Here is a 23,543-nt window from a genome sequence, read left to right as displayed (position 1 = left end):
TTTTTTTATATTCTTACAATTATTATTTTTAACTAAATTAAGAGTGTTAGAATTTAGGGCATTTGTCATCATATAAAATTAATGATGCATATTTCCTTTTTCCAAAACCTGTCGTTTTGTCTAAGGAGAGATGATCTGTCGTGCTCATTGAAAGGACGACATGGCCGTGAAATCGCTTTTAGGTTCAATGATTTTCGACTGTAAGAAACGCATGAAAATATATAAAAAATTAACACTCACCTTTTCCCAACTTAGGGTTAAAATTCGGAAAATCCCTTCTCATTCCGTCATGAGGGAAGAACGCCCCTGAACTTTCAGGACTCTACACTTTAATCCGGGAATCTCTGGAGGAAGGCCGCGAATAAACGGGACAAAGCGAGTTGTCAGAAAGAAAAAGTACACACTGCTGCAAAAGCTGGAAACTGCAGTCCCACCCCCCCACCCCCCTCAACATGCAATGCCGTTCCCTCGCACTTGTTCATTGGTCGAACCTTCTCAAGCCACTACTTGCGCAGAGATTTGCTTTCGTTCGCTCGCTCCAAAGTTTCTCGGGACATAGTATAAGTCAATGGGTTTGGGCTGTGCGTTGATGACTTAGTGATTGACGACAGACTATTTTACATTACGATTTCAACTTAAATTACAAAACCAACAACAGGCCAACTTTAAATGTGTATGTGGTAAAAAGAACATATCATTCAAACGTAAAAGAGAACATACAATTGGCACAATTTTATATTTTTAATCATGAACAAGACATGTTCCAAATGTGTTCGAAGCTACAACCACCCTAAATAAAATCTGCCCAGTGTTTTTACAATGGTAAATTCAGTTCAGCATATAATTATTGAAAAGCATTAATTATGAACATTGAAAAATTAAGTAATGTGTCATGTCCTTTGGTAGCATTATGAAGCCTGACGATCGAAGTCAATTTATTCTGGTCATCTGAGCTTCGCCAAAGATTCCAGGTTTGAATCCCAGCAAGGATAGGACTCTTTCTTAGCGTGTAACACTTTCATCTTCCGGTCCTTCTCGATTAGCCTAAATAGGCATAAAAGTGACGTAATATAAGAAATTGCAAATATACAGTACAATACATATTCATTGAATTTCCTTCCCTTTGTAGGAATAGGAACTTTTAGTAAGGGCTGTGGAGACATTTCAAAATGATGTTGCAGCGTCCAACATATGTTCCCCAAAATGACATTTTACTGGAGATTGTAAATCATAGTTTACATTCACGTCATAAACATTGTGGTTCCATAAACTAGTCGTATCATCTTTTATTGACTCATTCTTTACTGTAATTTCCTCTTAAGGGTTTGTTAATAGGGACATTTGGATGACACGAATGATCACAGTGTGTCTACAGGTTTGAAAATACAGAAACGTGAAATAGAACTCTAAATGTTGACAGTTCGCTGTTTTCCCTTTAACTTACTGATGAAAGTGAATACTTTTTATCATAATAAATTTTTATTTGATATCTGTCTTAAAAACGGAGGGAAGTAGAGCAACCATATCGGAATTTTATAATTATATTTGAAGTAGTTTGTGAGCATGGGCGCCGGTAGATGGCGTGTCGAAAGGGTCCGTCGACAACCCCTGGAAATTAACATCGTTCATTTCAAGTATCAAAAAAGCAGAAGTGCTTGTTATATTTATTTTTACTAACAGACATAGTTTATTTAATTAGTATTCGAACAGATGTTAAAGCTACATTAGATCGAAAAATTTAGTGTAAAATACAGGAACCAGCTTATTTCCATATTCTACTAATTAATCCAAAAAGTAAGTAGTCCCAGATTATAGTTTTATGTGAGATGTCGCATGCCATACACTTTATGGGTAAAAATTCTTGAAAAAGGTGTGTAAAAGTTAATAAGCAAATACAATAACTTTGAAATTCAGCACAGTAACTATCTCCTCACTTATAGATAGTAATAATAATAATAAATTTAGATTTAATTTAGGATAAGCCGGCCCCCATGGCGGAGTGGTTAGCACATCGCGCAACGATGCCAGGGTTTTCGGGTTTAAATCCTGGCCTCGAAATGGATGTTTGTGAGAGTGTTCATTCATCAATTTCATCATATCATCCCTCATTCCCATCTTCCCAAATTAGTCAAAAGTGGCACAAGAAGCGAAGTGAAATAAAGCAAATCAATCAATAATAAATTTGGATAAAATTGGTCTATTTTATTAGTTTACAATAGATATTTTAAAATAATTATAATCGCGAAAATAATTATTATTGTTGTTATTATTTCTACTAATCAAGTTTTATCAATGGGGCCTTCCCGATGGCGTAGTGGTTTGTTTGATTCATTGAATGAATTGTTGTTTTAAGTCCACTTTATGTACAGTAAGGCTAATTGGGACTAGACCTACAGTTTTAAAGTGGGATCGGAACTTCTATGTGCCTCCATCGGGAAGAAACCCGAGACACCTTGATTACAAGGCGACGGGGAGACATTGATGGCGTAGTGGTAACGTCGTCGTAAGAAAAGGGTCCAGGGGTCGATACGCGATGGAGTTGCAGTACAGCAATACAAATGTGACACCTGGATCCTGAAAATCTCGCAATATCTGCACAAAACGCCTTGCAGGGAAGCGAGTATTTCAGGATCTAGGTGACCCATTTTTTTGTCGGTGACTGTACATTGCACAGTCGTATTATTTCACGTAATGTGTTTGTATTTAGATAACGGATAGGAGCTGAAGTATTTAGATCGAGGACCTGAATGTTAAAAGTTTTTACCATTTCGGAATTGTAAAGCATTTGGAATTCATCTTTGCAACTATCAATAGCTGTAATGATTTTGTTTTTCTTCCTAATGTAACCGGTAAAACATTTGTTTTAGTTTTCATTTTGTTTTGAATACACCTAATCTGTAAGAGTCCTTTATCGTTTCACACAGTTTGTATTGAATGAGATCTAGCCTGCACAAACCCTTTGAAACTTTCATATCCATTAGATTGAACTTGCACCCGAACTTTGAGTGTAATAGATTAACATGTCACGACTTGAATAAAGGTTAGCATTGTGGGCAGTGATGTGCCGTACACAATACGTTTACGTCTACATACGTTGTCTACACGTAATCTACGCGTAGATTACATTGAGTTGTAATTTACGTAGACTACGTGTAGACAATCTAAACTAATTAGAATTAATATTCTAGGCCTTCGTGAAAAGAAAGTGACATTTTCAACTATATTTGCTCCTAGCAAACTGACAAGAATCCTATTTACAACGAGAATTCTCTTTTCTTTTCCTATCATCAACTGTAAAAAAACATAAATCATATACAGAAAAACAGATGGCAGTAGTGAGGCAAAAGTAGGTATTTTCCCATAAAAAGTCAGAATATTTCCTACGTTGCGTTCTTTTCTTCTGTGAGAAATTGATCGCAATTGTAAAGAAGAGTATACAAGGTTCTTCTTGCACATCAGCAACTGATAGGCAGTATAATTTTGTTATACTTCTACACAGTGATGTGTCGTACACTATACGTTTACGTCTACATGCGTTCTCTACACTTAATCTATGCGTAGATTACAGTGGGTTGTACTTTACATAGACTACGTAGACAATCTAAAGTGCATTAATATTAATTTTCAAGGCTTTCATGAAAGGAAAGTGACAATTTCAACTATATTGGTTCCTAACGAACTGAAATGTATCCTATTTACAACAAAATGTCTCTTCTCTTCTATCATCAAGTATAGAAGAAGATAAAGAGTATGCAAAAAAAAAAAAAACAGATGACAGTCGTGAGGCAAAATCGTATTTTTTCCGTAAACACTAGAATATTTCCTACGTTAGGTTCTTTTCCTAGGTGAGAAATTGTTCGAATTTGGAAGGAAGCGTATGAAAAGTTCTCCTGACACATCAGCAACTGATACGCAGCATAATTTTGTTCTACTTTCACGTTCCCTTTGCTAAGTTATCGCTTTTCGCCATATTGTTTACATAGATTACGACATCTACGTGTATAAAATAATCTACGTGTAGAATGTAGACTATCCTTGTTTACGTTTAGACGCACATCACTGCTTCTACAGCGCCTTTTGCTAAGTTATTACCTTTCGCTATGTTGTTTACATAGATTACGTAATTTACGTGTACAAAATAGTCTACGTGTAGAATGTAGGCTATCGTTGTTTACGCGTAGACGCACATCCCTGATTGTGGGTAAAACTTTGCAACAAGAACTTTTTGGTTGACAGTCATGCCCGCCATACCATTGCATATTTTAAATGACGTCCAAATAGTTGGGCCTGCGTGCCTGTGTAGATAAATAGCTCAAGGTATGTACTTTCAGAGTAAAAGGGTGTTGTTTGCCTTATTTCTTTCGTTACTATTTTATTACCAAAATGTAAAGTAAAGTAGAGTGTTGCCCTGTTTTTTGCACCACGCCGTGAAGGTGCATATGGGGTGTGGAGTTAAGGCCCCACACTTTCTTGATCACGGCCGAAGGTGCAGGTGATGTGATCAGAACCATGCCCCTGGTCGCCTCTACCTCCCCCCCCCCCGCTCAGAGTTACCTCCAGGTATCCATTTTATACAATGCTGGATGAACGCCGGAGACGCTTAAACAGGTACTTGCACATTTTTACTTCACTTTTCTGCCACTTTTAGCTAATCACGAATGAGCATGAAATTCATGATAGGACGGACACACCACACAAAAAACCCATAGAAGATTACGCTGTCCATAATTCCTGATATCAGATCCGTTTTAGTCTGCAAAATGCAGTGCAGGGTGTACTACGTGGAAGAGAGATTGACATTTGGGTGCTTACAGAAAAGCCCTTTCACCCCATACGTCATACGTTTGTGGGTAAACAAAATATTATAATTTCCGTACATTTTAAACATTTTGCACACAATTTAAGGATTAAATATGATAATTAAATTACATACTCTTTCTCTCATGCCAATTTTTGTTAATATTTGTTTATTATAAAATCAAATATACAATTCGAATTGATAAAGCTAATTAAATTATTTAATTATACAAGACAGAAAATTGAATATTTTTTATAACGTTTTCAAACATTTAACCTTAATTTTCGAACTGAAGATGATATCCGATTTTGACTTTTATCCCCAACCTTACTATTTACAATAATATAATTTTCCCTCAATATTAGAACTTGATGAAGTGAACTCCATTTTTTTAACACACCTATTAGATATTATACCGAAAATAAAAATATGACATATGGTTACTGAATTACAGGCTTTCCTGCAATTTTTTAGGTTTCTTGCCTAACTCTGCGATAATCGAATTTGCTAATGCAGTTCGGTTATAGCCGTATAGTTAGGCAAAACACATAGCATATTACAAGCAAGCAGGTATATCATAATATAGGTTTCCAAATGTTTTTGGAGGTGACTGTACGAGTACTTGTACAACTCACATCTACATGTTATGTAGTAAAATTTACTTCATGCACAGATCAGGACTAGACTTATAATTTAAACTGTGATCCGAACAGATATGCCAACCCAGACGACTGATTATAAGGAATGATTGATTAGTTTACTTTATTGTACTTCTCTTTTTGTGCCACTTTTTCGCTTATTTGCGAAGATTGGGATGAGTGATGATGTGATGAAATTGATGAATGGACAATCACAAACATCCTGGGATTCGAACCCGGGATCTCTGGCGTCCTAGCGCGATGTGCTAACCACTCCGCCACGGTGGCCGGCGATTTTAGGGAATGGTTTTGTGTTGTCGCACGAAGTATAAATTGGCAATATTAATTTATTGGTTTGGAATTTAACTTTCAGTTATTATTTACAAGAATGAATTTTTGCCTGGTAGCAGTACTGTAAGATATGAAGTGGTGTGTTAACGTCGTCACGTGATGGTAAGTCCGGCATGATCCAGGAGTCTTCCAGTGGCTACTTGTCTAACATTACGAGAATGGGAGCGTGTCGCAATCACGTGTGACGTTAATTTCTGCCTGCGAAGTGACATTCTTGCTAGAATATGTTCCCTCCAAGCCCCTCGTGTATCTGGACACATTTTAATCCGTTTAAGGCTTCTGCGTTCCAAGGGTTGAGAGACAATGTAAGGGAGAGTTGTTAAAAAGGGGGACACTAACATATTTTGGCCTACCAAAAACAAAGTTATCAATGAAAAAAGTTGCATACTTTCTTTCTTAGGTAGGTCCAAGACTATCATGAAACAATGTTGTTTGGGTAAAAAGTACGTGGGAGGAGGCAGGGAAAACATTTTGATGTAAAATGAGCAAAGTCCCGTTTTGAACAACCGCTTGCGTAAAATTGGGTACTCTTGTAAAACAATGTAAATTCGAGGTCTAACTCAAACTTTTATTACAAAATCCTATTTGAAAGAACGAAAAGTCACGTTCACTATAGATAATAGAAGAAAATGACAAGACAGGAAGTATTATAGTCATTGTCACAGCATATATTAGTATCGTATAGCAAGATAATCAATGGAGCACAAAAGTCACATGTATCTCCTTTCAGCACTGAACAGGTTTCATGTGCCCAACCTCGACAGTTGCTACATCGAATCAACGGGTGCAGTCCACTAGCGCTTAAAAATGTGCAAGTGTGCGCTCGTGGTATATGAAATGTGCTATGAGCGCACAACATCCAATGCTGCGTTGCCACATCTATGATTGTGAAATGGCTGGCCATCCTACGGAGATCATCCTTCCTCCCCTCATGGAAATGACCTCTTTGAATAGAAATTATTTTTTGTTACGTTAGGTTAGGTTAGAAAGAAAGAATTTAAGAGTAATTATAAAATTTGCATATAGAAACAAGATTACTACGCAAATATGGATTCATGTTGAAAAGGAAACATTTGACACAACGTGGCAACATCGCCATGGCCGAATCAATCCCTTTGTCCTTCGAGTTCTCATAGAGCTCATTATAGAAGATGCAAGCCTCATCAATATCCTTTTCTTCATCAGATGAATTCACAAGTTTCCTTTCCGTATCTTGACTTTTAGGATTGTTAGGATTCGTTTCATTGGGTTTATTGAACAAAGCTCTATTTGGTTTATTCGGTTTTTTCTGTTTTTAGTTTCTATCTCGTTCTTCAGCTTCCAATTTTGCTTTGTAAGCTGAGCAAGTTAAGATGGCAAATAATCTCTTACACTCAATTTACACACGTAATAAACCACATAATGTTAGAGGTTTGTCAAAAAATTAAAGCATAGACCTAGTAGGTAAAACACATTTCAACATTGGTTGGTGGTGTTCAAAACGGGGACGTCCCCGTTTTGGACTACCGCCAACGTCCCAATTTGAGTAGAGAGTGACGGAAGCTAGAAACATGGCGTGTCTTCACCTATCTAGCAGTGTCAAAATATAACTTAAAACTTCGCTGTGCTTAGTAAAATCGATGTTAAAAGGTGAATTTGCTGTACTGGAGCAAAATCGAAAACTTATTTTCACGAAACTTGGAAATTACGTAGAAAAAGAAAAGAAGGCAGCTGCTTCCTCGACTCGATTCAAGCCGGACCCCGTGACGGAGTGGTTAGCACATCGCGCTACGACGCCATGGGGTTCCGGGTTGGGTATGGATGTTTGTGAGTTTCCATTCATCAATATAATCACTCATCCCCATCTAAATTAGCCAAATGTGGCACAAGAAGCGAAGTAAAATAAAGCAAATTAATCAGTCAATGAAGACTCGATTCTACCGGCATACAGATTGCCTGGAATCGTAGTAGCAGCGTTTTGGGATCCCAAATAACAGTATTAATCCGTAAGAAAGGTAACGTCCCCATTTAAACCGCTGTCCCAGTTTCGGATGACTCTCCCCTACACTATTTTCACAACAAGACGCCGTTTTTAAAGTTATTTTTGTTTATTTTAAACAATACTAAACCATGTCGATCATCACTCCTTCTGCAATGGGGCATCCCTCCCCTTTAATTTTCAGGAGAGATGGCCAAACGCGTCACCTTAAGAAAGTGGTACAATTTCAGGTTATATCCCATTTATAGAAATTATAACTAATAAAGTAGCTTTTATTCAGCTAATTGTTTTTTAAAGGGGACACCTCTTCTCTAATTACCCTAATCAGGACGTGCATCGAAACGGACAAAGAGTGAGGTTTGTAACATGTATTTTGAAGAAGATAGACCTCAACCTTAATTGTGAAATTGGAAGCAATATTAATTTCTTAAGTCCACTTTATAAAAATATAGGCTAGTAGAGACTGGGTCTACAATCTACAAGACAACTGCGCAATGTGCCTCCACCGGGAATTTAACTTGAGACCCCTTGACTACAAGGCCCAGAAATCGGTGCACGCGTGCCAGTCACTTTAAGGGAGAAGAGGAAATAGAGAGAGAGAGAGAGAGTTGGGGAGGGGAGGGGTGGAGTGTTGTCGGGGGACACACAACGCTAAGTTCAAAGCGCTGCGACAAATTAAGAGCCAACCAGATTCGCCTGCATTTGGAGGAAAACTGAATTATGAGTCTATAATGCAGCGGGTGAGCCTGCCGTAAGTGGCTCGGTTTGCATCACACAAGGGGGAAAGTCACATTGTCTGCAGATGGGATTGTGCCGTGTTGCCGGCTTGGATAGCGTAAAGGGATGCGAGCTTCAGCAAAAGTTGTGTTTAAATGCTTTGCCAATCTTCACCTAGACATACCGACCCGAAAAGAATGCCCATAAGGAACTGTTGATGAGTTACTATCAACATTGTTTTCCTTGCAATAGGTACCTTTATTGACAATAATCTAAAGGTGAAATACTTGTGTAAGCATTGCGTTGTGCCTTTGTTTTCATGATGTAAACAGAAATACACATGTCAAGAGTTGGAGGCACATAGTGGTTCGGATCCCACTTTAAACTGTAGGTCCAGTCCCGATTAGCCTTACTGTCTATAAAGTGGACTTAAAACACCAAATCAACCAACCAACCAACCAACATGTCAAGGGTGGAACTTGATGAAATATATACGTATATATATATATATCGATTGATTGATTTGATGTTTTAAGTCCACTTTAATAAGGGGTGTCCCACTCGAAAGGGAACCCATAAACTGTCACGTCATTGGGTAAGTATTTCATCGAATGGTATCAAATTTGGACAGATTGCATTTCAGTACATGAGAAAGTTGACGTAGCAATACTGTGCGTCGTAAAGACTAAAGAAGTGGGTCAACAGACAGGTTCAGCGAGTCGCCGTGTTTCAGTGAAGCGTAAGCGGAGGACGTGGCTTGATGTGACTTTGTCATTGTGTTTTTAACAATGTATCGGTATTCTCTTGAAGAGCGCGTGTTTATTGTCAAACTGACACTCGGACGGTACCAACAAGACGGTGCAACATCACACACCTCGGGAGTGAGCATGGCTGAGGTGGAATCGTTTTTCCCTAACAGAGTCATTTCCAAAGTATTGTTGCCCCCAAGGTCATCGGATTTGACCCCACCAGGCTTTTTCCTATGGGGTAACCTTAAAGAAAAGGTCTTCAAGAACAAACCACGCACCCTCGATGAGCTACGGGAAAACATCCGCCGTGAAATCCATGCAGTGACACCCGAGGTTCTGACAGCTACATTCACAAACTTGCAACGTCGTGTTCAACTGTGTTTACAAGTTGGTGGAGGTCATTTCAAACACCTTTTGTGATGTAATTTATTTTCCCACAAATACAGGTAGGTCATGTTCAAATTTCGTTTCCTTTACTCTTCATTTCCATTTTTTACAAAACAAATTCAGGGTTCCCTTTCGAGTGGGACACCCGTTATATGTATATGTGTGTGGGGGAGGGTGGGCGGGGCTGTGAAGGAGAGAGGGAGAGAGAAGCCACAGCATAGACAAACAAGTGACGTCCTGAATGCACCTACAGTACGAAAAACCGATTGCGTCTCACTTTAGGAAATTGATAGGCAGGATATTAAATCTTAAACGTAGACTATTTTGAATTCTTGCAGTATCGTCTAGAATTGACAAGCAGTATGTTTACTGGTGAACCCAGACCAAGCCTCGCTGCCCTATGTCAAGAGGAGTAGTTACAGGCTCTCTTAGGCACTGCACGCGATTCCCCTCTTCATTGTAAGAGCTGCCGATCACCGAAACGACAAGAAACGTATTTTCCCACCTCCGTGCGGAGTAGTCAAGATCACTCTTAAATATACAGTTCGTCAACTGTAAGAGTGTAGCATAATATGGCACTAAGAAAAATTGTCTCATAGAATTAGATTTCACTTAAAGATGTTTCTTTTTTAAAACATTTAAACTACGTTTAAAAAGAACACGTCTTACCTCCAGAAAACCTATATTTTCGTTGTGTAATACTTTTATAGAGGCGAATTCATGATCTTTGGAGTACTGGTAATTTTCTTGTTCTGTCTATCTTCTGGGTGATGCCGCCGATGAGTTTGAATGTTGATGAATTAAATTAATTAAAAATATCATTTAAAGCTACTTCTAAGAGTAGTTAAGTTATGCTTCCGATTATTAGCTATGATTTTCAAATGGTAATCTCCAATAATCTCATCGGTGACCAAGCCTGCTCAGTGGACGATTCATGATCTCGTCACAGAAGGTTCCGGGATCGATTACCGGTGTGGTCACGAGTGTCCTTTAAGGTTTCGTGAGATATTACTATGTAAGCTCGGCTTATTTTTCATAAATTACATATGAATCGTGTACTAGTCAAAGAACCTCATTAATTCTACAGATAATAATAATTTGTGTTGCTTAAAATATTTAAAGTATGCGGGAAAACGTGGAAGTGCTACTGTTGCTTGGAGTTGGCTGCAAAGTTTAATCGCCAGTTCCTTCCTGTCGCCTACATTTTCTATCACAGCCACCAAGAAGACACCTGTTCTCTCTCTCCTCTCTCTCTCTCTCGTCCTCCCCCTCTTTTTCGCTCTCCCTCTCTTTACCTCGTACCCTTCTCTCTCTCCATTTCCTCCCTCTAACTCTTCCTCATTCTTTCTATCTCTCTTTCTCTCTCTTTTTTCGTTCTTTCTATCTGTCCCTACTCTGTCTATTACCCCTCTCTCTCTCCCCCTCTCTCTCTCTCTTTCTGTCTTGGCACTTGAGCCAAAGTAAAAGACACACAACTTTCATTTAAGAAACCTAGAGGAAGTTATTAGAAAAATGCATTAATAAGCAGAAAAGTAATAAAACTGATGAAATATGCAAGATACACAAAATGAAACAACACATTTTTTGGTCCTCACCGAAGGAAAAGGACCTGTAATATGTTTAGAATCTTCTTCAAGGTGCAGCAAAATTTAAATATATACATACACAGCAACCCCCCCAGGCCTTGTTGTTAGTACCAATTTTTTATTTGATTTTTGAAGTAACAAACTATCAAGATATAATTTGGTATCTTTTAATAAATGTAACAGAGTTATTCCAACCTTCAAAAGCGGTGTTTGTCAGCGTAACGCACTACGTAAACAGAGGTTGCAAGTTCGAATCGTCGATTGCGTTTGCCACACCATTCATTCATCATTTCATCTTTCATATTTCTCGTTGCGATTAACCCAAGAGATAAACAAGCAATGAAGAATGACCTAAAAAAATGTGCTTTGCTATTTTATTTATGGAGTCAGTGACAACCTTAAATAAATGTGTGGAGAATACTTTGGGGATGAAAATATAATTTATTATACTATTTTATTATATGATGAGGAGCAAAGAACGACGAACTAGGACGCTCGTCCTTTCCTGTTCTACGCCGTTGCTTAGAGGTAAAGGAAATGTCTGTGTACACCATGTGTTAAAACAAGATAGCCGTGGCTTTAAAGTTTTGTTACATTGTCTTAACTACGCAACCAAACACGATTTAATTTTTTCAGTTTCAAGTTCTAATTTCCAGGTTCGGAACCGTGACGACGAGGATGTTGAGATCATTAGAAGTTTCCAAACATGAAATCCCGTTCACAGTGCTTGGTAGCAACAACTGCGATCAGAAATCCGATCCCTCCGTCTTCTTCTTCTTTGAACGGCTCTTGTCTCAAAGTTTTCCAAAGAGCTTTTCTCTAGTCTAAACTTTCTGCTTTAAAATGTTGGAGCTTGGATGTGGAGTACAATACGAAAACGGCAACCTGTTGGCAAATGAAAAATTATGACATTGCATTCATATGACCTCTTTTCTCAAATCCAATGGCTCTGCCTTCTGTGGACAACAGTTTACAGTTTCGCAACCACAGGGGGCATCCCCAAAACCTTGGATGGAAGTCAATTGTAGGGGGATCAAACAATGAAGTAAAAAATCAGAGCTAACAGAATCTAAGAGTAGCAGGACAAAAAGATACTCAAGATTGAATTAGTTCTCTTGTATTTCTGGCATGTATTTCTCCCAAACGGCAAAGGGCAACTGCAGAGGGGCACAGAGGGACAATTGCCTCCCTCGATCTCAAATTGTATGCAAGAAAATATAAATTTCCTTACGTTTTAATGCTCGCTTCGCTCGCAATACCTCCTCTTCTTACAGTTTGGTCAGGTTCAGAGCTGTAGGTAGCTATGGGACGGCGGGAGTGGGCATGGGCGACGAAATATGTAAATGAAATAGATTAATAGATTATAATAGAGAGAATGCAATAGCGACCCTTGAAATTATTTTGGGGCTATTAAATCGATATTGTTTTCAGTTTACAAAAAAATTGGGTCTATTTTTTTGCTCGCTTCGCTCGCAACTGTATTGTTTTCTGCAATGCCATGTAAATTGAGGACTAAAAGTGGTAAACGTTGTAAGTGCGAAAATGTTGGGAAATCGCATCGTTCCGCACATCAGCCCGTAAGAACGTGCACACTAGTGACCTCTTTACACGCCCTTTGAACTACTTAGAGGGCTACCATCCACATTTCACGTATACCACATTATAAAGCATGGCCCTTTTGACAGTTTAACGTTGGAAACGGTGTTTGAATTATTGTGGCACTTACAGCGTTTACCAATTTTAGTCTTCAATTACGAGAAGAAGAAGTAAAACGAAACATATACTTCTGACTGTTGCTGCTAAACAGTTTTGTCTTAAATGCATGAACGATTGTTTTGATAAATAGGAGAAACAACGTGAGAGACAATTTATATCATTTTTTGCTGCGGGTTTGTTATGAGATGGATGAATTGATTATGCAATGTATTTAAATAATATATGTACTGCACACACACACACACACACACATATATATATATATATATATATATATATATATATATATATGTGTGTGTGTATTACAGAAACTTTTAATATGTACACAATTTAGTTTAACATGTTGCATGAGTATTTTCTAATTTTACGTTGCTCCATGTTGCATATAGCTATATAAAACATATATTGTACATGAAAGTTACACATGTTGTTGTTGTTGTTGTTGAGTTGGTGTTTAAGTCCACTTAACAGTAAGGTTAATCGGGACTGGACCTACAGTTTAAAGTGGGATCCGAACCACTTGTGCCTCCACCGGGTATCGAACCAGGAATCCCTTGATTACAAGGCGGCGACGCTACGCTACCACTACGCCTTCGGGGAGGGGAAAGTTACACATGTCTTATGTACAAAAAGTATTATATTCGTCATGTATTTTCTGTCTTTCAAAAATACGGTTCGTTTGGTTTGGTTTGAGTTGGTGTTTTAAGTCCACTTTATGCACAGTAAGGCTAATCGGGACTGGACGTACAGTTTAAAGTGGGATCCGAACCACTATGTGCCTCCACCGGGTATCGAACCCGGGACCCCTTAATTACAAGACGACGACGCTACCACTGCGCCATCGAAAAATACGGTTTGTGCTTGTTTTCCATTATTAGCTGAACGTGTTGAAAAACTATTTCAAATCCTTTGTTCAAACACAAATGCTTTATCACAGACTTTTACCCCTTTTTATCGTGATTTTACGAGGTTAATAACGTATTTGATACTACTACTACTACTAATAATAATAATAACAATAATAATGCCATTACGTCAGTGGCGGCGATTCGGTTCCAAAACTGGGGGCCAAGGTGCCAAAACTAGAGGGGCAAGGACAGTTTAATTTCCATTGGAAAAGGTTTATTGCCCATAAGATTTAGCATAGTGCGGGGGCAAATGTGGCAAAAGGTGGGGGGGTGGGGCAATTGCCCCCCTATCCCCCTAATCGCGACCACTCCATTACGTATATAGTGTATTTAGTTTATAGTGCAACGTACCCAAAGAACAACGGTTGAATAAAGTTTGCGGAAGTTAAAGATAGATGACAGCACGAGATTAAAAGTTATGAAATTGTTAGTATAGTTAAAATTGAACGAAAAGAAAGTGAAGTAAGAATGAAGATATAGTACATAATGATTGTTAATACATGGAAGTAAAAATGAAGAAAACAAATGCATGTACAGGGTAAGTCAAAATGATGGACCCGATTTCAGACATTTATTCTGTGAAATATAATAAACAAATGTTATTGTGACACATGTGCTAAGAAAGGAAAACTGTCAAAATTTTTTCAAACAAATCACAAGTGTTCTATGTGAGCACCTCGCGTAACACGGCACACATCAAGCCGATAGTCTATCTCCTGCCAAACCTTGTGTAGCATGTTGCGGTCAATATCAGCAATGGCTGCTGTGATACGGGCACGCAGGTCATCCAATGTTGTTGGAAGTGGTGGTACGTAAACATGATCCTTGACAAAACCCCACATGAAGAAATCACATGGGGTCAAGTCGGGGAAACGAGATGGCCAATGAAGGAGATGTCGATCCTCCGGAGATGCACGGCCTATCCAATGCCCCATTGAGATGGTCCCGAACACTGCCATGGTAATGCGCAGGGGCACCATCCAATTGGAGAATGAAATCTGCGCTATCCTCTGCAAGCTGTGGAAGGAGCCATAGTTGCAGCATATCAAGGAAAACAAGTCCTGTCACAGTACGTTCATGGAAGAAAAAGGGCCCATAAATCTTTTCATGGGAAATGGCACAAAAGGTATTCACTTTGGGGGAATCGCGTTCGTGTTCCACAAATTCATGAGGGTTAGCAGTTACCCAAATCCTTACATTGTGTCTATTCACTTTCCCTGAAAGGTGAAAAGTTTCTTCATCACTGTAAATTAACCTCTCAGAGAACCCATCCGTTTCCATTAATGCGAGGAAATCAGCACAGAAGGACGCGCGCAAAGCATAATTAGTGTATTTTAAGGCTTGAACTAGTTGCAAGCGGTAGGATTTCATTTGTAAATGTTTCCGCAGAACCCGCTAGGCACTTTTCTGTGGAAGTTGAAGTTCTCTTGCTGCCCGGTAGGTGGACTTCTGTGGACTCCGCACGAAACATGAGCGCACTCGTTCCACTGTCTCTTCCCCAGTCGATTTTCGTTTACAGATGCAACCCGAATATCTGAAATGTTCATACCACTTACGAATGGCCTTCCCCGTAGGTGGTTCTCTCCGATATTTGGTACGGAAATGCCGTTGCACACTAATCACATACTTGTTCCCATAATAATCAAGCACACAGTAAGATCTCTGTTCTCCAGTCAACGCCATTTTTCCTCCTCGCTGCTCGCTGCTGACTCCTAGCGGTAGAAAGTGGAAACACTGCGTGGAAACTAAACTTTGAAAGTTAACCTTTCGAAGCGCATGTCTCACAATAACATATGTCTATTAGATTTCACAGAATAAATTTCTGTAATCGGGTCCATCATTTTGACTTACCCTGTATATATTGATATTCTAGAACAGAATCAAATTCTCACAGATTATATTTTAAATAATTATAAGAGAGAAAGATAAATATTTCTAAGAGATTTCGAATTATATCAAAGGGGGTTACACAATTTGTCGTCTAGTTTAGCTGGTGTCGCGTTCCGACCGAACCACTCTAAGAGTGGGAAAATATACCTTTGGTAGTCGATGCCTCTATGGAGGAAATAAACGATAGAGAAAAGTACTAGAAAGTCGTCGATCCTACGAGTTGCTGAATTATCCTTAAATTGATGAATTATCATCCGTCCGCGCGTTTATTATGTCCCCATCGGCAACCCTTTCATGAAACGTAACACTGGCAACAATAGCTAACAATAGCCAAACCGCTCCCGATAAGCGCGTGCACTCAGACGTTGTTGCCACATTTTCTTTACATTTCTTGTAGCTGCAAGGCGCCTCTCGTTATTTTTGCGCCATAACCACGTGCGGGGTTGATTTTTTTTAACTAGTTGTGCTGTGTTATGGTGCTGTCTTGTTGCTTTGTTATAGTGTTGTGCTTTTTGTTTTTTTTCTTAGACTTTGCATAATGCAAGTTATCACTCACGGCTGCTAGTGAAAATCCCAAGTATGAAGACAAAACTGCAGGATATTATTTCCTTCATGGAGAGCTGAGGTGCCCATCCCCACCAAAGCCAATGGCGCATTCCCCCCAAAAATCATGTCATGCGTCCCTCTAAATCATATCATGTGTCCCCCCATAAAAACATCATTCGCGCCCTCAAACCATATCGTAATCCCCACAAAGTATTTAATTACGACATCGTGTCTACCGAAAGTAACTTTTTTCTTAGCTTTACAGAACACTATACTTGATCTGCTCCTTCTCCCTAAACAGGGGTGCCCATCACTCAAGACCACCCCTAAAATCGTTCATCATAATCCCCCAAAAATAGTTTGGATGAATGTGTAATAGTTGATGTCTATTTGAATGAAATACCATATTACATTGTCCATATTTTATTATTGTTCGATTTTCGAAAAAACTTGAAGCTAGCACACTGATTGGTTAAATGTAGTAAATTCAAATATGTAAATATGCATATAAATAGTATTTTTGAGTGGGTTTATAAAACTCAATTTAAGTATTTAACACAAATTGTTACACAACTTAAGATAAAGATAGAATAATTCAACCTTGGCAAACCAAATAATATGCTCCAGCCGTATGGCAGATTCCATTTGTTTCACGAGACATTACAGAACCCTAGTTAGAAATTCTTAACCTCAGGGCGATAATATAAAAGGGTTCCTCTTTCAAAGAACTCACCCCCACCCTCCGTTTTCCTGGGGTAAATATAATTATTTTAGTAACATCCATAACAATAATTACTTGGATTTTATCTTCAGTGCAAATTTTAAATTTTCCTGTGACAAGTTAGAAATGCGGATTCGATATATTTTTGTTCCAAATGATGCACCTGCTTTAAATTAAGCAGTATACCAACACTAAGCATTATATTTTAAGAAGTGATGTTATTAAAGAATATCGAGAATATCGCTTATGTCTTGTAATGCATCTATAGTACAAAACTTCACATTCACCTCAGTAAAGCGCCAAACACGCATTCTCGCAACACATGATTGCGAGTGAAGCGAGCAAGAAAATCTTACATCCATTTCTTTGCAGGCTTTCAAGAATATTAATTTAATGGGGTGTCAATACTCTAAGTAAAATATCAGCCATAATGTAATACCTAGAGCTGGATACTGCCCCCCCCCCCCCCCAACGTTTAATTCAGAATCCCCCCCAGAGCCCTCGTGTCAATTAAGGCCTAATAGGTAATAGTGGGATATTTCTCTCTCTCCCCCTTTCGATAATATCCTTAAACACCTCCTTTTTAATCTTTATCTGTATTTCTTTTCTCTTTCCATAGTCTTTAATTTTGTTTCTCTTTCTTTTTCTCTTTCTTAACATTTCCTTCTGCTTTTCCTTTTTATCTCTTCTTCAATTTGGCAACATCGCTTTCCTACTTGGGTGTTTCTTTTAACAAAAAGTACCGCTCCCTTTGTTAACCGCTGGGGATATAATGAACGCGCGGACTTTAGTCGATGCCTCTATGGAGGAAATAAACGATAGACGAAAGTACTAGAAAGTCGTTGATCCTAGGAGTTGCTGAATTATCCTTAAATTGATGAATTATCAATCCAGTTGCTGAAAGACGACGAGATATTGTGAAGACTACTATTTCCCAAGTGACGTGATTAAACTTCATATTACTTATATACAGGACTATATATTCAAAATAAGACAAGTTCCTGTAAGTTTATTGTCCTCCATATATGTATTCTATCCAAAACAATACAGTCTCTGCGTTTCCCTTCAGTGTCTAACTTATAACCCATAGCCCTGAGGTATAGTAGACGAGAAATATTTTTATGCTACAATATTGATTTGTATGTTCACTCCATTATCAATACTTGCAATGTGAGACAATTCTATGTATATGCTGTGTCTATATGATTACACTGGTCGATATGGGTTTCGATGTCTCGCAGATGACTGTTGTATCTGAATAACTTCAGCATGCTGATTCCAAAAATGAAATCCATTTTTATCCATCATGTCTAGCCTTTTTCTTCTTCAGAAAACAGCAATATATGAAATGCCTTCATTTCACAATAAAAAGTATAGTTCTATTATTTCCCCAATAGATGGCTCTGTTTAGATGGTGGTAAAATATTGATTTTCTAGAATACAAATCCTCCCCTTTTGCACTACGAATACATATAGAATTGTAAGAATTTATTCCACGTTCCATGACACATTGGCATGAAAATTGTATGGATTTTGATTACGTAGTTTTATTTTCGAAATCCTAATGAAACTTTCCTTCACAAAATGCCCAATACTCTATGTTATAATATGGTGGGTTGATTGAACTTAGTGACGTGGATGAAAATCCTGACCTAGGGAAAAATCTTGCCATGGGAAGAAATCGATGTCATTTCCGTGAACAGCATTCAAAATACTTCCATGATCACCTATTGATTTGTAAACCGAAATTTCTCTTGTATAAATTTATTTTCTTGCTTTCTGTAATAGGTGTAATGGAATGGCGGATAAATGAGAATTTTGATTGTGTAATTGTGAAAAATCCTGGCATGATGGGAAAAAATGGATGCCATTTACGTCATCAGCATTCAAAATACTTCCAGAATTGCTTATTGATTTAAAAACAACCGACATTTTCCTTTTGTTGCGTTATGTAATAAATGTGATGTAATGGCGAATATGAAAATTTTGATTCTGAAATTGTAAAAAATTCTGATGGGGAAAAATTGATGTGATTTCTGTGATCAGCATTCAAAATACTTCCAGAAACACCTATTGATTTGAAAACATCAGAACTTTTTTCTCAAAATGTCGACTAGTGTTAATATTATTTACCCTAGCTTCCCCGTGCCGTACGAGAAACTTACATGCCTCATTGGGGGGGGGGATCACAGGCTCACACTTTAGTGTCAAAATTCAAGAAACCATTTTGTTATTTAATCACTGCTCCATTTGTTGATTACATAACTGCAGTTATTTATTAAAAATATTTTCAAAAATGAGTATAATTAATAAAAAAATAATAAACAGTTATTGCGTGAGTGTAACACATATATTTTACCATTCATTAAACTCACAAAAACATATTATTTTTTTTTCAATGATTTTGGTTCATCAGATGATGTTATATATTAATTGTAATAATTACAGGAACTACCATCTTCACTAAACAATTGTACACTGCCACTGCCACGAGAGCATCGAATAACACGCTCCAAAGGGGATGCTTACATAAAGAATTTTGCCTCGTATGTACGTTAAATTTATGTTTTATGAACAAAGGCAATACAGAAATATTGGGAACACCTTAGGAAACCATGCATATTATTTCAATTTTTTAATTAAAAATTCACTGCTGCAAAATCGAAAAACAAGATGTGGTGGGCCTCGCACCCCGTCCCCCCCTGGTAAGCTAGGCTTGAAGTCATATAAGAAGTGTGCCCATAAAATTTTTATTCAGTGCATGACCAGCAATTTTATCAATGGTGATCATATTCGTCTTTGTCCAGTACTCAGTGTTATAATGTATGATATTTTTATATATCCACTATTTTGTATCTGTAATTAGAGCTGCTGGACCATATATCAACCTGAGACTCCCCGATAACGTAGTGGTAGCACCGTTGCCTTGTAATCAAGGGTTCCCATGTTCGATACCCGGTCGAGGCACATAGTGATTCGGATCCCACTTTAAACTGTAAATTAGACGTACTGTGCATAAAGTGAATTTAAAACACCAAAGCAACCAACCAACCATATATCAAACATAAGAAACTCTAGTGCGAATATGAATAAGAACACATACGTGACCAAGTTCTTGTACTTTGGAATTTTAAGTCAAAGTTACAAACTTTGATCAGAGTAATTTAGCATTGTACTATTCTAAATAGAATTATAATATGCAAAATAATTAACTTGAATGTTTTTACTAGGCTACAACGTATGCACTTGTGTTGTTAATCATATCGGAAAAAAAATTTGTCTTAAGTGCAAGGACCTCGACGATGGCGTAGTGGAAGAACCGTTTCCTTGGAATCGAGGGGTCCGGGTTCGATACACGGTTTGGATCAAGTTTTAAACTTCAGTTTCAGCCACGATTAACCTTATTGTGCATAAAATGCGCTTAAAACTCAAACTCCTGAGTATAATGCTTGCTTTCTTTTTGTTTAGGTTTCCTATTTATCTTCCTTCTTCGTTCCAGTTTGCTTTATTGATGCAGATTTCTAGCCCAGCAGGAAGCGTGAACTGTGATTTCTCTTTATTCTAAAAAATCGCTTTTGTCAGTGGAACACCTGTCGAGAAATGCTTGGAATTCTTTGATATAAAAGGTTCCGGCAATCTCACAGGGATTTACTACAAGTAGTGGCTCTGGGCCTCTAACTATCGCTCTTTGTGAGTTCCATTAATTTTTCATTGCGTTCCCTTCACCCGGCTTCTGATCCGTTATGCAGTTCAGTATAGAAAGGGCCAGTATTAATTAAAGTTAGCTTGTGTTTCTATAATTTGCCGATGGGCATGTAGAATCTTAATGTAGATGGGCGTCGTCAGAAATTTTTGCACGGGAAGTCGGGTCAATGATAAAAGTTAAATAGTAGAAATAATAACAATAAGAAAAATAAAAAATAGAATTGTTATTGAACAATAATAAATATTATAAACTAATAAAAATTAGTGGGCCCCCATTTTGTTTTTGGCACATATCAAAGAAGCCATGAAGTCAAAATAAACGTTACTAAAACCTGAAATAGTACGTTACGTACTTATTTAGTATTTCTCCTCCCGCAGCGAGAAGAAATGGCTTCATTTTGAAAATCCAATTTTTTTTCGAAAAGATGCACTATTTAAAGATTGAAAAAATAGACGTTCCTAAAGTGGTTTCCCTTAAATTTAATACAATTAAAAGCAGCAACAGCATAAATTATAGTGGCATAAGCTTAAATAAGATACACGAAAGGCGGTGGAATAAAATGAACGTTCTCTGGAATGTTAAACAGACAGAATTACGAGCTTTCTTCAAGATCATTGTTTTCTTTCGTATAGAATTAGTATGGCCATCTTATCTTAATTCCACGTTCTTAGTTTTTCCCCTCTGCTCGTCAAATCTATTCTCTTGGAACTTGTACCAGAATTCCAGAATTATCATTTGAGAGAAAACACATTCTGTGATCGTTGCACAACAACACAAGGGGCCCACTTTAGGACCACGAGGGGTTATTTTGTCATGATAAATATCTCCCACATATTCCCATCCATTAATTACCAATTGCATACAATTTGGATTAAGTATGTAGAAGAGTTGACGCATTTGCCTCTCAATTGAACGTTGGAATAGTAAAACTTTCGACTTGCACAATCACTGCATGCGGCAATAACATAAGCTACCTGCTCCAAGTATTTCCGCCATGCTACGGCATCATTCAGAGCAGAAATGCAGGGCGCCCGCTTTAAGGACGGTGCCCGCATTTGCTACACTTCCTCTATTATTATTATTATTATTATTATTATTATTATTATTATTATTATTATTATTATTATTCAATATTCAGCACAACTGTTATTTTATTCTTTTTTTATATTTCATACAGTTAGTGTACTGAAATTTACAGTCATTGTATTTTGTTATTAACTTTTGCATACTTCATTCGCGAAAAGGCTGTAAAGGTTAGGTGAAAATTTTACTCATGGGGTTCATTTTGAGTGACCTCTCACCTAAAGCTAGAATATTTAGAATTTTGAAAACTCTGGAACCATTTATTTTTTGGATTAAATAGTAGAATATGAAAATACAACATGGTTCCTGTATTTTATCATTCAATTTTGTTTTCAATGTAGTGCAGTTTTTGCTTTGGTTACTTTGTTGGAATATTAACTAAATAAACTTTACTTCTGTTAATAATATTAAAAATTACAAGCTTTCCGCTATTTTGGAACTTGAAATGAATGATGTCAATTTCCAGGGGGAGGGGTCGACGAACACGTTTGATCCTCTTCCCCCGACGCCCATGGTCTTTATAGAAGGTAATAATACCAGGTTGTTGTCTGTAGTGGATGAGTGTATTTCCACCCTCTGGAAACCTACTATCTCCTCTTTTGTTTGGAGAAATTTACCAATCATTCTGTTCTCAGCCTTAGATAAAGAACACTCCATGGAAGTCTGTATTGATGGTCTACTTAATTTTACCCCCTTTGTCGCTGTGGTTCAGTCGTTAGAGCGTGAGGCCACACGTGAGGCCGGCGTTCGATTCTCGAGGTGGGAATCCTTCCAACAATGCACCAGGATACATATATACATACAGGTATCTGATGATATAAACAATAACACCTATACTCTCTCTCGGTTATCTCTGGAGCAAGCGAACGGAAACAAGTCTCTACACAAGTGGTGACGCAAGGCGGCTCCACCAAAGAACACGTGAGAGAGAATGCTATTGCGTGGAGGGAAAAAAGCGGCTGTTCACAACAGCATGTACTACTTCGCTCTTCCTACTCGTTTTCCCCTCTTCTCTTCGGCTCCAGAGATAACCGGTCAGAGTATAATAACATTACAATCATTCAAATTGAACTACAGAATTGCTTGAAGTGGATTATAAAGACTGTTCTCCCATTAATAAGTTCTGTATAAAGTTGTAGTGTCTTCATTATACGTCTCTTTCGTTCCTCCTTACGTTATTAAAGGTCATTTCCACTCTTACGGCGGCCGGTCCTAGTTCTGACAAGGGAAGTGGGGAGCGGGGATTAAGCCGCAGACCAACTAGACAACAGCAGTGGCGCCGAGAGACACGACGCGGCGGAAAAAAGTACTACGCGAACCTCGTTCCACTGGCTTCTGCGTTTCTTATGGTGCTGGATTGGTCACTCCAGTGATGTGCGTCTACGCGTAAACAACGACAGCCTACATTCTACACGTAGACTATTTTCATACGTAGATAAACAACATGGTGAAAGGTGTTAACTTAGCAAAAGGCGCTGCAGAAGTAAAACAAAGTATACTGCCTATCAGTTGCTGATGTGTAAGAAGAACCTTGTATACTCTTCTTTACATTTGCGAACAATTTCTCACCAAAGAAAAGAACGCAACGTTGGAAATATTCTAACGTTTTATGGGAAAATAACTACTTTTGCCCCACTACTGCCATCTGTTTTTCTGCATACGATTTAGGTTTTTTTCACAGTTGATGATAGGAAGAGAAGAGAACATTTTTGTTGTAAATAGAATTCTAGTCAGTTCGTTAGGAGCAAATATAGTTGAAAATGTCACTT

The sequence above is a fragment of the Lepisma saccharinum genome, chromosome 20 (genome assembly GCF_977018435.1).
Source record: "Lepisma saccharinum chromosome 20, izLepSacc3.1, whole genome shotgun sequence".
Lineage (NCBI taxonomy): Eukaryota > Metazoa > Arthropoda > Insecta > Zygentoma > Lepismatidae > Lepisma > Lepisma saccharinum.
This window is presented reverse-complemented; position numbering follows the sequence as displayed.